We start from the raw sequence: 12,500 nt of genomic DNA, 5'->3' as shown, positions 1-12,500 counted from the left end.
GCATTTTGTTCGATATGCTAACGCTTCTGCCAGTCCGCTGCTTCACAATAACCGTTTCAAATTTTGGCATACGGCCAGCTATCTTGGGGGAAGGGGTTAATTGATTACATTGACTCCAATATATGACTGGTACTTTTTATAATCAGCCCCAGAGAAATGGAAACTAAAATTGAACCAGAACAAATACCGCAAAACTGTTTTTGTTTTCGAATCATAGCAAAATAGCGCAGGCGTGGCTGTGTGGTAAGATGTTTGCTTCCCAACCACATGGCACCGTGTTCATTTCCACTGCTGCGTGGCACCTAGTGCAAGTGTCTTCTACTATAGCCTCGAGCCGACTAAAGCCTTGTGAGTGAATTTGGTAGACGGAAACTGAAAGAAGCCTGCCGTATAGATGTGTATGTGTGTGTGCGTGCGTGTGTGTGCGCGTGTGTGTGTGTGCTTGTGTCTGTTTGTCTCCCACTACCGCTTTATAATCGGTGTTAGTTTGTTTACATCCTCGTACTTTGGAGGTTCGACCAAAGAAAATTACAGAATAAGTACAAGGCTTTATAAAAGAGTACTGAGGTCAGTTCCTTCGACTAAAAATCTTTTCAAGGCAGTGCTCCAGCATGACCGTAGTCTAATGACTAAAACAAGTAAAAGATAAAAGACGAAAAGATAACACTGATCGTTCATTAGCTAATTATTGACGATGATTTTATTTATTTATTTATTTATTTATTTATGTGTTTCAGCCAAGTGGCTGCGGTCATGCTGGTGCACCACCGTGAGATTACAGAAATAATTTTTTAAAAATCAATGTTTCTTCCTCTTTCTCTCTTCACCATAACTGCTTGTCTTACACTCCACTTAATATTTTCATTTGCTAATTATCCACTAATTAAACAATATGATGAAAACAGCTCAGAAATAATTAACAAATAAACTGGGAAAAATACAATATAACAAAGCGATTTCTTTGTTACAAACGAAGAATGTTTCTTTATATTTATTTCCTTTGTTGGGAGTGAGGTCTATGGCTTTGGAATCTCGTGGATTCGGGTTCAATCTCACTGCGCGGCACTTTGGGCAAGTTGCCACAAACTTGAACCCTGAACCGATCAATGCCTTAAGAGTGAAATTGGTAAACGGAAACTGTGAAGAAGCCTGTCGTATATGTGTGCATGTGTGTGTGTGTTTGTATTAATGTTTCTCTCCCACCGCTTGATAACGAATGTTGCTTTGTTTACGTCCCCGTAACTTAGCGAATGATATAGAATAAGCATCAGACTCTTTAAAACATATAAGGGGCCTTTGTAGTTTTCGTCACTGTCCACAATTTTCTTTCAATTGTTTTCAAATTTGGTAAATGGATTAAGTTTTGTATACTAATTATGAAAACAAAATTCATTTCCCCTATAAATCCATAATAAAAAAGTTATTAGCCTTTAAAATTTACAGAATTAGGGTATTTTAGCCAATCAGATGTGAGTATTTTACACATCACCGTGGCAAAAAGCTCTGTTTCTATAGTAACCAAAGCAAAAAAGCATCAAGTGTTCCATAACTGATTGCGAAGAACTGTTTCCATAGTAACCAAAGATGCTGCGCATGCACACAAGGAGTGTAACCACCACGTGTACTATAATTGTTTGTTTTCATAACAGATGGGACTCACACTCAACAAATTGAAAGTACCTGGAAACAAACTCCGGTGTGGGACACACCGTTCCATAGTTGACTCTTATTTTTGTGAATTTATGTGGAGAAGGAGATATGAGAAAGATAATTTAAAATCCTAGAGTGTATCGCAAACTTTCGTTCTTGAATTTTTAAAAACTAATGTCTGTTTTGAGCAATGTTTTGACTGTCATTTCTAGCAACTTCTGTTGGTTTGTTCGTAGCTTTTAAATATTTAATTTGCTCGCGAATGCTTTAATGTTTTTCACTGTTTACTGTAGCTAGTTTAATGTTTTGACATGACGGTTCCCCCACCCCCTGATAATGGAAGAGGCAGCGAACGCGCTGTTTTCTGATTGCCCGAATGATTAATCAAACAATCGATTGGCTATTTAGTTAACTAGTAAACCAATTAACGAACAAAGAAGTGAAATAAAACCCGTGCATGTGTTTATTATTGGTATAATAACCCTCCCGACACTGAAATCGAGAAGCACAAGGCCAGCAATTTCAGGATGGGGAGAAGTCGATTATATCGACCCCCAGTACTCAATTGGCGCTTATTTCATCGAACCCTAAAGGATGAAAGGTAAAGTCAACCTCGACGGAATTTGAAAGAAACACTGTATAATTAATAAATATTTTGCTAGATTGTCGTGCTGAGTTCAAGATTTTAATTATGCCTGTTTGGCTTAAACTAGGAACATTGTAGTTCGACGTGAGTAACCCTGTTTAGCACTACTGAAGACTCTGGTTTCCTGTTGTGTATGATGGGGCGGAGTACCATTTGGTGAAACTCTACAAATTATTGCCACACAGAATATTGAACTCAGCAACTTTAAGCAAATGAACCCGTCAACTTTACTACTGCTCGCTCTTGTTGTATCTTTCCTGTTGTGGCCTGAACCATTCGATAAAGAGTTGTGTCCGCAGAAACAGTGCAAGGTCTGAGACACGATTGTCAACAGCTCGGCCCTTCGGTTTATTATCTACTACCCTATCCATGCTTCCACTCTGGCTAATTTGCGCCTCATAAACATAAAGTCTCCCAGCGGTACTTCTTCAGCCACATGACTTGGAATCTTGTACATGCACATTATCTTAATACTTTCAGTAGAATCATATTTAAAATACAAAAGAAAACAGTGCTCTCCACCAACTTGCAGCCAACATGTCTTGACCTTTTAATGCTCTTATTCTCCTTCTCTTTCATCCTCTCTGCAACGTAGCTTCTAAGCTGTATTGAAGGTGACCCATTTATGAATAAATAGCGTTTCTACAATAAATCCCATCTAATGCAAGGCATGCTGGACTCTTAACTCCGGAAAACAACTACCAGTCTAATGGTGGCTATATCTATATCTGTCTGTCTGTCTACCTATCTGTTTCATTGCCTATTTATCAGTCAGTCTAAATTTGTTTTTTACTTGTATATAATTATTTCTCACATTCAGCAACACATACATACACTTTTCTCTGCGCATGCGCGCGCGTATGGAAAAGAGAGAGAGAGAGAGAGAGAGAGAGAGAAACGAAGAGAGAGAGAAACGAAGAGAGAGAGAAACGAAGAGAGAGAGAAACGAAGAGAGAGAGAAACGAAGAGAGAGGGAGAGGGAGAGGAAGAGAGAGAGGAAGAGAGAGAGGAAGAGGGATGAATAGAGAGAGGAAGAGAGAGAGGAAGAGAAAGAAAAGGGAAGAGAGAGGAAGAGAAAGAAAAGGGAAGAGAGAGGAAGAGAAAGAAAAGGGAAGAGAGAGGAAGAGAAAGAAAAGGGAAGAGAGAGGAAGAGAAAGAAAAGGGAAGAGAGAGGGAGGAAGAGGGAGAGGAAGAGAGAGAGAGGAAGAGAGAGATGGGAAGAGAGAGGAAGAAGAAGAGAGAGAGAGAAAGAGAGAGAGTGGAAGAAAGAGAAGAAGAGAGAGAGAGGAAGAGAGAGTGTGTGTGTGTGTGCACGTGAGTGTATGTACGCATACATACATTTTGATACACACTACATAAATACATACATACATACATACAGGCTGATTAGAAGACTACAGATTCAAGCCATCAATGGAACTGTAAAGATATGGAAAACTTTCCAAAAATTTAGCACATAAATACATATGCATGCATCTAGACATAAAAACGCATCCATAAAACAAACATACAAATCTGTGCATACACTAACACCAAATACTGCACACACACACATATGCACAAATACCTAGATGATGTTGATAAAAGTTCCAATGAAGGAGCCTTGAATCTATGTTAGAGTCCGGCTCTTTCTCTATGGAAAAGAAATACAGAAATGAAACTGATTGATAACATACATACATAGAAAATACCTACGCTAAACTATTGAGAAATTTGCATTTACTCTATCCAGATTACAAGGCCAGGTTTATACTTGTAATTATTGGAGCCTTGAGATATGTAACACACTGCTTAAATACCAATTTTGAGAAATTAGGCTTCTCAAAACCAAAAAGGAAAAAGCTGATTTGAAGACTACAAATTCAAGCCACCACTGGAACTGTAAAAATCTGTAAAACTTCCCAAAAGTTTCTCATTTAAGTATAGATTAGCATGTCTAGACATGCAACTATATGCATGACAATACATATATAAAACAAAACATACAAATATACAAGTATATATACATACAAAATGACTCTGTTGGTGTTGTTGAAAATGCAATGAAGGATCCTTGGATCTAGTTTAGAAAGTGGCTCTTTCTTTATTGGCAAGAAATCTTGGAATAAAACTCAATAACGACATACACACACACACACTCAGCAGTGTTGTATTCTAGAGAGAATTGTAATGTGTGAAAATGCTTTCTGTAGTTTGTAGCAATGTCATGCGGCGGCATGGAGTTCCGATCTTTCACTGTTTTCCTTTGGCATTTTTAGTCAGACCAATAGGAAACCAAACTGCCGTCAGCAATTTTAGATATATAAATAGAAGATTACGACTCTCTTTTTTCCCCTCGCTCCTTCCATTTTTCTATCTCAATTTTTTTCGGTCTCGATAAAACATCATTTTTCTCGGTCCCTCTCCTTTTCTCTCCGAAACCTTTGCTTCGCTGTTTTTTAATCATAATCTAGAAAACCAACACCACAGAACGCAATCTAATGTTTCCGCTACTAACATTTACTCACGTTTTAAGTAACAAGTCTCTATATTTTATTTTTTCATGTTTTCTTCGAGTTCTATTTTTCTCCGTTGACATAAGAATATGTATATTGCCGTTCTCTACAATGCATATATTACACTATTTTCTACAGCACATAACTCAATTTGGTTTACATTCACGAACAATTTATGCAAACCTTATTTTCATTATATTGATTTCAAATTTTGGCACAAGGACCGTAAGTTCGTGGGAGTGGGTGTAAGTTGATAACATCGACTCCAGTGTCCGACTGGTACTTATTTTATCGACTCCGAAAGGATGAAAACTCAAGTCGACCTCGGCAGAATTTGAACTCAGAACATAATGACTGGTGTAAAACCGCTAAGCATTTTAGCTGCTAGCAATTCTGTCCGCTCGCCGCTTTAAAAGAAATATTTAACGCTTTATGAATTTGCGTCATCCTTGCGCAGGGGCCATGCTAATCTTCTCTGTAGCGTTCCAATTTAAAATGATGTACTGCCCAAGCTCAAGTATGTACAGCCAAAGCTTACTTCTATTAATGTCATAACATTTTATTAATATTGTAAATTTCAAACATCTTATTACCTCTGCCTTAGCGAAGGCGGAGGTATTGTTTCAGTCGTGTTTGTTTGTCCGTGGACAAGATAACTAGAGAACCGCTGGATGAAACTTTCACGGATGTTTGACCTCGTGACTGGCACGAACTGATTTGGGGTCGATCCGGTACCGGACAAGGACTCTAGATTATTTTTCTTGCTGTTTTGTTTTTACTTAATTTGTGAGAGCGGTCAGGTTCAGTTTTAGTATTCTCGTTTGTGAGAGCAGTCGAGTTTATTTCAGATATTCTCATTTTAAAAATCATCTCTGGCCAATTGTTGAGGAGAACGTTGGTGTTGCCTTGGCGGAGGTTTGCGCTCTCTGAATGCTCTTGTTTTTCTATGCATTCATTACTATCCGTTTTAAAGCTGTATCCCATTAGTACTGTAAGAACTTACATTGTTTCACAACTTTGCAACAAGAGTGCATTCTACACCAAAAACCAAACTGAGAGTGTCTCTCTTGATAACTACCGCAGTATCGTTTGTTCTAACAGAACATCCACATTTAAGTGGGGGGTAAATATTACTTCTCTCAGTTGGTGTATCCTAAGAGGTCTACATTTCTGTGGATATGTGGAAAATAAAGAAAATCTGACATATACGAAACTTTGCTGCTGTTATTTCTGCTCAACCTTCATTTTCTACAAGTTCAAGGTTTGGCTTCAGCTTTTCGCCTTTTAGTCATTTTACCTGCTGATGAGTAAATGTCTGCTGAGGCTCCGGAATTGCAGAACGGTTTATAGCCTACTTTTCACAAATAATTTCGAACTGGTAAGATCACTATTAGATTTCACTAGGCATGTTGTATATGTACACACACACACAAACATAAACACACACGCACACACACACACACACACACACACACACACACACACACACACACACACACTCAGACGCACACACATTTATGTTGTGACACTAGGTGATACTGAAGTATTTTTACATATATTGCCAAGGGGCCTAAAGTGGCTACACATACAGGCAGCATAAATATGTATTTATGCATTTGTATAGCTTTCTCCATATATAATTACTCTGGTGCATATTCATGAGAATATATGTATATGTGTGTGAGAGAATGTGTGTGTGAAAGAGACGGATAGATAAAGAGTGAGTGTGAGTGTGAGCGAGTGTGTGTGTGTGTGTGTGTGTGTGTGTGTGTGTGTGTGTGTGTGTGTGTGTGTGTTAGTAGGAGAGAACGAGAGAGCCATGCAAATTAAATATTTGATATATAAAGTGCCAGAGGTAGAAAACTGACGCTAATTAATTGGGATATTGTTCCTGCTTTACATAAGATGGCTGCGGAACAGTCTTCTTTATACACACACACATATGCATGTATGTATGCTTGTATGTAAGCTTGTATCTATGTATGTATCTATGTATGTATGTGTGTGTGTGTATATACGAGATATTACATCTCTCTTTTACTTTTTACTCTGCCTCAGCACTATTTGGTTTCGGTGACCCTGAGGATTGTCTATAAAATTAGTACAATTATATAACTCAGAGTATACGCATGCACACACACACACACGTCAAGGTCACCCTTCCACACTCACATACACGCTCTCACATACATACGCACACGCAAACAGGCTCTTGTTTCCAGTCCATTCTTCGATGTCATCAGTCTACAAAAATCTTTGACAAGCTTTTGCTTTCTTTCCTGTCACACTTCCTGTCAGGAGGGTCCTCAATAACGAGTCGTGGTGCATTGTATGCCTAGATACACTAGATACACACGGCAGCTAGCAGACATGAGGTGATACACAGAAGGTGAACATGGCCGCCATTCATCAAACTCTTTCCATTATCATTCAACTTGTATATATTTGAGACCAAGAGTAAAGGTATTTAAAGTCACAGCATTGTTCTATGAATTCATTGTACCGTGCTCCTTTATCAAATGATATTACAGCCTTCTGAACAGAGTCATCATTAGATGGCTTCACAACCTGAGAATACAACCATCTAAATTTCCAATATATTTTCATGGTTAATTATACACATATTTAAATAAACTCTGTTACATAGTTTGGCGCACTCACGGGACATCAGTAATAAGTTACCAATAAGATGTATTGAAAAAATTTAATTATATATACGTACATACATACATACATATACATATATAAACATATACACATACATGAAAAGTAACTATGATGCTCTTCTAGATAGGTGTGTGTCTGTCTGTCTGTCTGTCTGTCTGTCTGTCTGTCTGTCTGTATGTGTGTATGTGTGTATGTGTGTATGTGTGTATGTGTGTGCGTTTATGTATGGAATAAGAAAACTGGCACTGCTGTTGGGCATTCTGTCTGTTTTGGCGGAAGTAATTTTAGCGCCGGAAGCGAACGTACGCACATGTGCAAAAATATGCACACAGGGATACAACGGGTGAGAGAAAGGAGAGGAGAGGAGAGAGAGGGGGGAGAGGCATTACAATTTATTAAACATGATTGACATAAACACTTTCTCCTCGTAAGCAGGTGAGGCTGTGTGGCGAGAAGTTTGCTTCCCAGTCACGTGGTTCTGGGTTCAGTCCCCGTAGTACATTGAGCAAGTACCTTCTACTATAGCCTCGAGCCGCCCCAAACCTTGTGAGTGGATTTGGTAGACGGAACTGAAAGAAGTCCGTCTTATATACATACATACATACATACATACATACATACATACATGCATACATGCATACATACACACATGCCTATGTGTCTTTGTGTCTACGTCCCCGTAACTTAGAAGTTCAGCAAAAGAAACAATATAATACGTTCCAGGCTTAGCAAAAATGAGTATTGAGGTCAATTTAATTTGACTAAATATTCTTCAAGGCAGTGCTACAGCATGACCGCAGTCGAATAACTGAAAAAAGTAAAAGATAAAGAGAAATGTATAAACAGGCAGACTGACAGACAAATAGACAGGCATACAGACAAGCAGGTAGGCATGAAGAAGAATTGGAGAAGAGAGACAGAAACATCGAAACGTCTAATGTTAAATAAGTCAACGTCAAATCAGCGAGGGCAAATGGCTGTGCCAAAACGTCTCATACCCGTACGTGTTTTGTGTGAATGTGTGTGTGTGTGAGTGTGTGTGTGTGTGTGTGTGTGTGTGTGTGTGTGTGTGTGCGTGCGTGTGTGTCTATCTAAAAACAAAGCATTGAGCTTGATATATAAAATGAAACTGAAAAAAAGTCAGCATTTCATTTTTAAAGTAATGTTCAAGTAACGACTCTAGTAACGTTAACTTGTACATAGAAGCGGACTTCAGACTACGTCATTGGATGGACCATGAATAAATTTGCACAGTCTTATAACCAGTCGGCAGTAAGTGGATGCAAATGCAATTGCGAGATGGCTATGCCGTAGAAACGTGCGTCGGACATATTTAAATCAAATATGCCATATAATTAACTGCAGAAAAACATATGCATATGTACTAATCTATGTATATATATATATATATATATATATATATATATATATATATATATATATATATATATATATATATATATATATATATATATATATATATATTTCTATATATACTGATACTGACACATATACATGGATATCTGTGTGTGTGTGTATGTGTGTGTGTGTGTGTGTGTGTTTACGCATAGACATACATATGCAGAAGGTAGGAGAGAGAGAGAGAGAGAGAGAGAGAGGGAGAGAGAGAGAGAGAGAGAGAGAGAGAGAGAGAGAGAGAGAGAGAGGGAGAGATGGGGAGAAAGAGACAGATAGACAAACAGATAAACACACAGACAGAGACAAAGATTTAATGAAGATGAAAGTTCCTGATTACAATTTATCATATTTTCATCTGGCGTAACTCGCAACTTCAGAACTGTAATGAGCGACTATTTAAAAAAAAGAAAAGAAAAAGATGTCGAATGTATTGGTAAATGTTGGTACTTGAGGAAGAGAGGGAGAGAAAGTAACTCTGGTAGTAGGTGTTGATTAGAAATAGGAGAGAAATATGCAGAAATATGATATACAAGAGAATGGAATTATCAACAACGCAACGGATGGCTCAAGCGTCCGTTTATCTTGAACGATTTGTTATATTATTGGAATATTAGAACGGTAAGAGAATCTCGTTGTGTTTAATCAGAGAGCGGTAGGACTGAATCACTTGTATAGAGCGGGGTTTAGGTGTGATTATAAGTACAGGCATCCTCCGCTTTACCGTCGCCTCGCTTTACGGGTTTTCACGCTTACGGAAATTGTATTCATTTCGGGATACGGACTGTAATTTTGTTGTTACGGAAGCACTTATTGCATAGTTTTAAATTGTTAACATTTTATCCTTACTTTTTCATATATTTTACTTGCTGTACGCAGTGTGTACCACTTACAGTTTTGAAATGTTTTACTGAAATAATCTCTTTGAATCACTATGATTTTACGAACGTAAAATAGGAAATTACTTTTATGTAGATAGATAGATAGATAGATAGATAGATAGGCGTGGCTGTGTGGTAAGAAGCTTGCTTCCCAACCGCATGGTTCCGGGTTCAGTCCCACCTCATGGCACCTTGGACAAGAGTCTTCTACTACAGCCTCGGGCCGACCGAAGCCTTTGAGTATATTTGGTTGACAGAAACTGAAAGAAGCCCGTGGTATATATATATATATATATATATACGCACGCGCGCACACCCACGTAAATGTTGGGCGATGAAAAAGGGTGCTCAACACCGAATTGTTGGATATAATTTCTTTTTTTGTGAATTAAGGCTACCATTGGTTTCATGTTAGAAAAGTAGGAAAATATCCTAGTGTCTTAATTTTTCAAGCCGATCACATGGAGAAAGGTGTTCGCCTCCATTTGGGAAAACACAATTTGCGGAGATTCTCGTGAATTCACGTAAATACTTTTTGGTGACAACTTTTGAATGTTTGTCTCTTGGATTTGTCTTTTGGGCAAATTGTTGTATTGTCAATTTGTTTGCATTTTTTTGGTTTTTGTTTTGGGTGTGGTGTTCTTATACCTGTGTACTGAGGTAGTTCGTCATTGGGGCATATTTCTTCTGTGTGTGTGTAGTTTTTGTGCTATGTTTACTCAGATTTCACGTTCAGGAAAGGGGCTATCCTGGTGTGATTACCGTCGCAGATGGTAGCTCTTCTTTGAAGTATTTGAATGTAAAATATTGCTTGTGTATGGAGGGAAAGAAGGTTTCATCCCTAATATGTAGGATGTTATCTGTTGATTATATAATGTTTAGTTTTTCAGTAATACAGAGTTCATATTTGGTACCCCGTCCTCTGTATCTTTTGGCCTTAGCAATAATTTTCCATTCTATCTGGCGGTTAATTATTCTACCTTCTTTTAATGCCTATATCATATTTGACAGGGATGTTGCATGTTCTTTTTTATATTTTTGTCTCCGAATGTCAGGTGTTGTGTATACCTTTCCTTGAATGAGTTGACCATCATTCCCATATACGTCTTTGTAACTTCGTTGGGATCTGTGATCTTGGCCTCGTATACGATTTCTTTCTCGAGACAGTTGATGTTTAGAGGGCAGCATATTAAATATGATCCTAAAAATCAGTCACCATGAATTTCTGCGCTGGCTCTCTTAGGTTTTGGAAACGAGATGTGATATCTTTTCTTCGTGGATTGAGTTTTCGTTATCAAATCATAAAGATATGCCTAAGATTCATCTAGATCGCAAAAAATTGCCTCTTCGTTGGCTTCAAATGCCTCTGACAGAACAGAGCAAACATCTACACTTTCCCCCTTCAAATTGGATGCCAACCAGGGGAGGACTGAGCCGTCGGTCAATCGGGCGCTGCTCGAGGGCCCGGAGCTCTGAATGGTCCCACTCTAGAACAGTCTGCAATCTTTGATATCAATGCTAAGGAGCCCGGCAAACAGTTATGCCCGAGGGCCCTTGATACTCTCAGTCCGCCCCTGGTGCCAACTGTCGCGGTAACGAATCTGCATGCACTTTCTAATACCCAATGCTTTTCACCATCTTCTGCAAATGCATTCTGACCGCAGTTCCGTTGTACAAGGTCAACGATAGTAACTCACTTGTCTGCGTGACTCAGTTTGTCCGCTCGCTGGCAATTTATGTCAATGAATGCAGTTGATGTTCTCCCACGAAGTGGTTTGTCTTCGATGCTGGTTTTTCTTTCTTTAAATATCTTCGTCCATCTGCGCACATTGCTCTTGCCAATAGTGTCATCTTTATGAACAAACCTGTAACCTTTTGTTGGTTTCGGACAGCCTGGAACCCCTCCATTGACAAGAACTCAATGACAGTACGCTACTCCGACTTGGAACTCATTATTTGGTAGCAATAAATAAGAACAGGAAGAATAGTTGTTATCCATAGCGGAATTCTTCTATCAGCACATGGTAGCTGAACGACCAGTGCTTGTTACAAGAGAAAAAAATAAAAACAAACTTAGGCCCATTTTTATATAACTTTCTTCGTATAAGTTCAATGCACGATTCTCTTATATAATTCTACAACCAAATATTGTGTCTGTATGTGCGCGTGAGTATCTGCGCAAGTGAGTGTGTGCATATATATATATATATATATATATATATATATATATATATATATATACAGAGAGAGAGAGAGGGTTATACACACACACACACACACACACATATATATACACGCACATATACATAAATGTATATGCAAACATTTTATACAGTAAGTTATACAAATATATATATAGATACAAATGGATGCAAATATAATTATACACAAATGTGTGTGAATGAGGAGAGAGAGATGGGGAGGAGAAAGAGAAGTTTGTGTACGTGTGTGTGTGTGTGTGTGTTGTGTGAACGTGTGAGTGTGCGTGCGCGTATATCTGCTCTTCTTCATGTGTGTGTGGTTGTGTGTGTGTGTGTGTATACAATAACTAATAGCAGGAGAGGCAGGCATCCCGGCAGACAAATAGATATAAACAAATCGAAACAGATACAAATACTCACAGTGTTTAGACAGACGGCCAAGCAGTTGGATTACCAGTTTCTCTGCTGAGAAAAGTAGCAGCTTAAGCTGTAAAATAATATATTCAAAACAACAACAACAACAACAACAACAAACTTTCATCAA

The 12,500-nt window shown here is 38.3% G+C and overlaps 1 protein-coding gene and 1 non-coding gene across 6 annotated transcripts in view; one reads left to right on the top strand and one right to left on the bottom strand.

The window, feature by feature from the left end:
• LOC106880139 (voltage-gated potassium channel subunit beta-2) overlaps positions 1–12,500 on the top strand; it is a 223,955-nt gene that overhangs the window by 87,702 nt on the left and 123,753 nt on the right. For 2 of the 5 annotated variants that reach the window (XM_052972031.2, XM_052972029.2), the window contains exon 1: positions 12,371–12,500. This exon is cut by the window's right edge and continues 37 nt beyond it. The exons of the other annotated variants lie outside the window; for them this stretch is intronic. The gene's annotated coding sequence lies outside the window, so the exon portion shown is untranslated. Of the gene's footprint in view, positions 1–12,370 lie in introns of those variants that run through there. 5 annotated transcript variants of the gene reach the window in all.
• LOC128249227 (U6 spliceosomal RNA) lies at positions 5,206–5,312 on the bottom strand. Its single transcript, XR_008265342.1, has one exon. It is a non-coding gene; the product is annotated as a U6 spliceosomal RNA (small nuclear RNA).

Source organism: Octopus bimaculoides, chromosome 12 (genome assembly GCF_046866305.1).
Source record: "Octopus bimaculoides isolate indiv1 chromosome 12, ASM4686630v1, whole genome shotgun sequence".
NCBI classification, from domain to species: Eukaryota; Metazoa; Mollusca; class Cephalopoda; order Octopoda; family Octopodidae; genus Octopus; species Octopus bimaculoides.
Note: the sequence above shows the minus strand (reverse complement) of the source record. Positions and strands in the feature narration are given on the sequence as shown.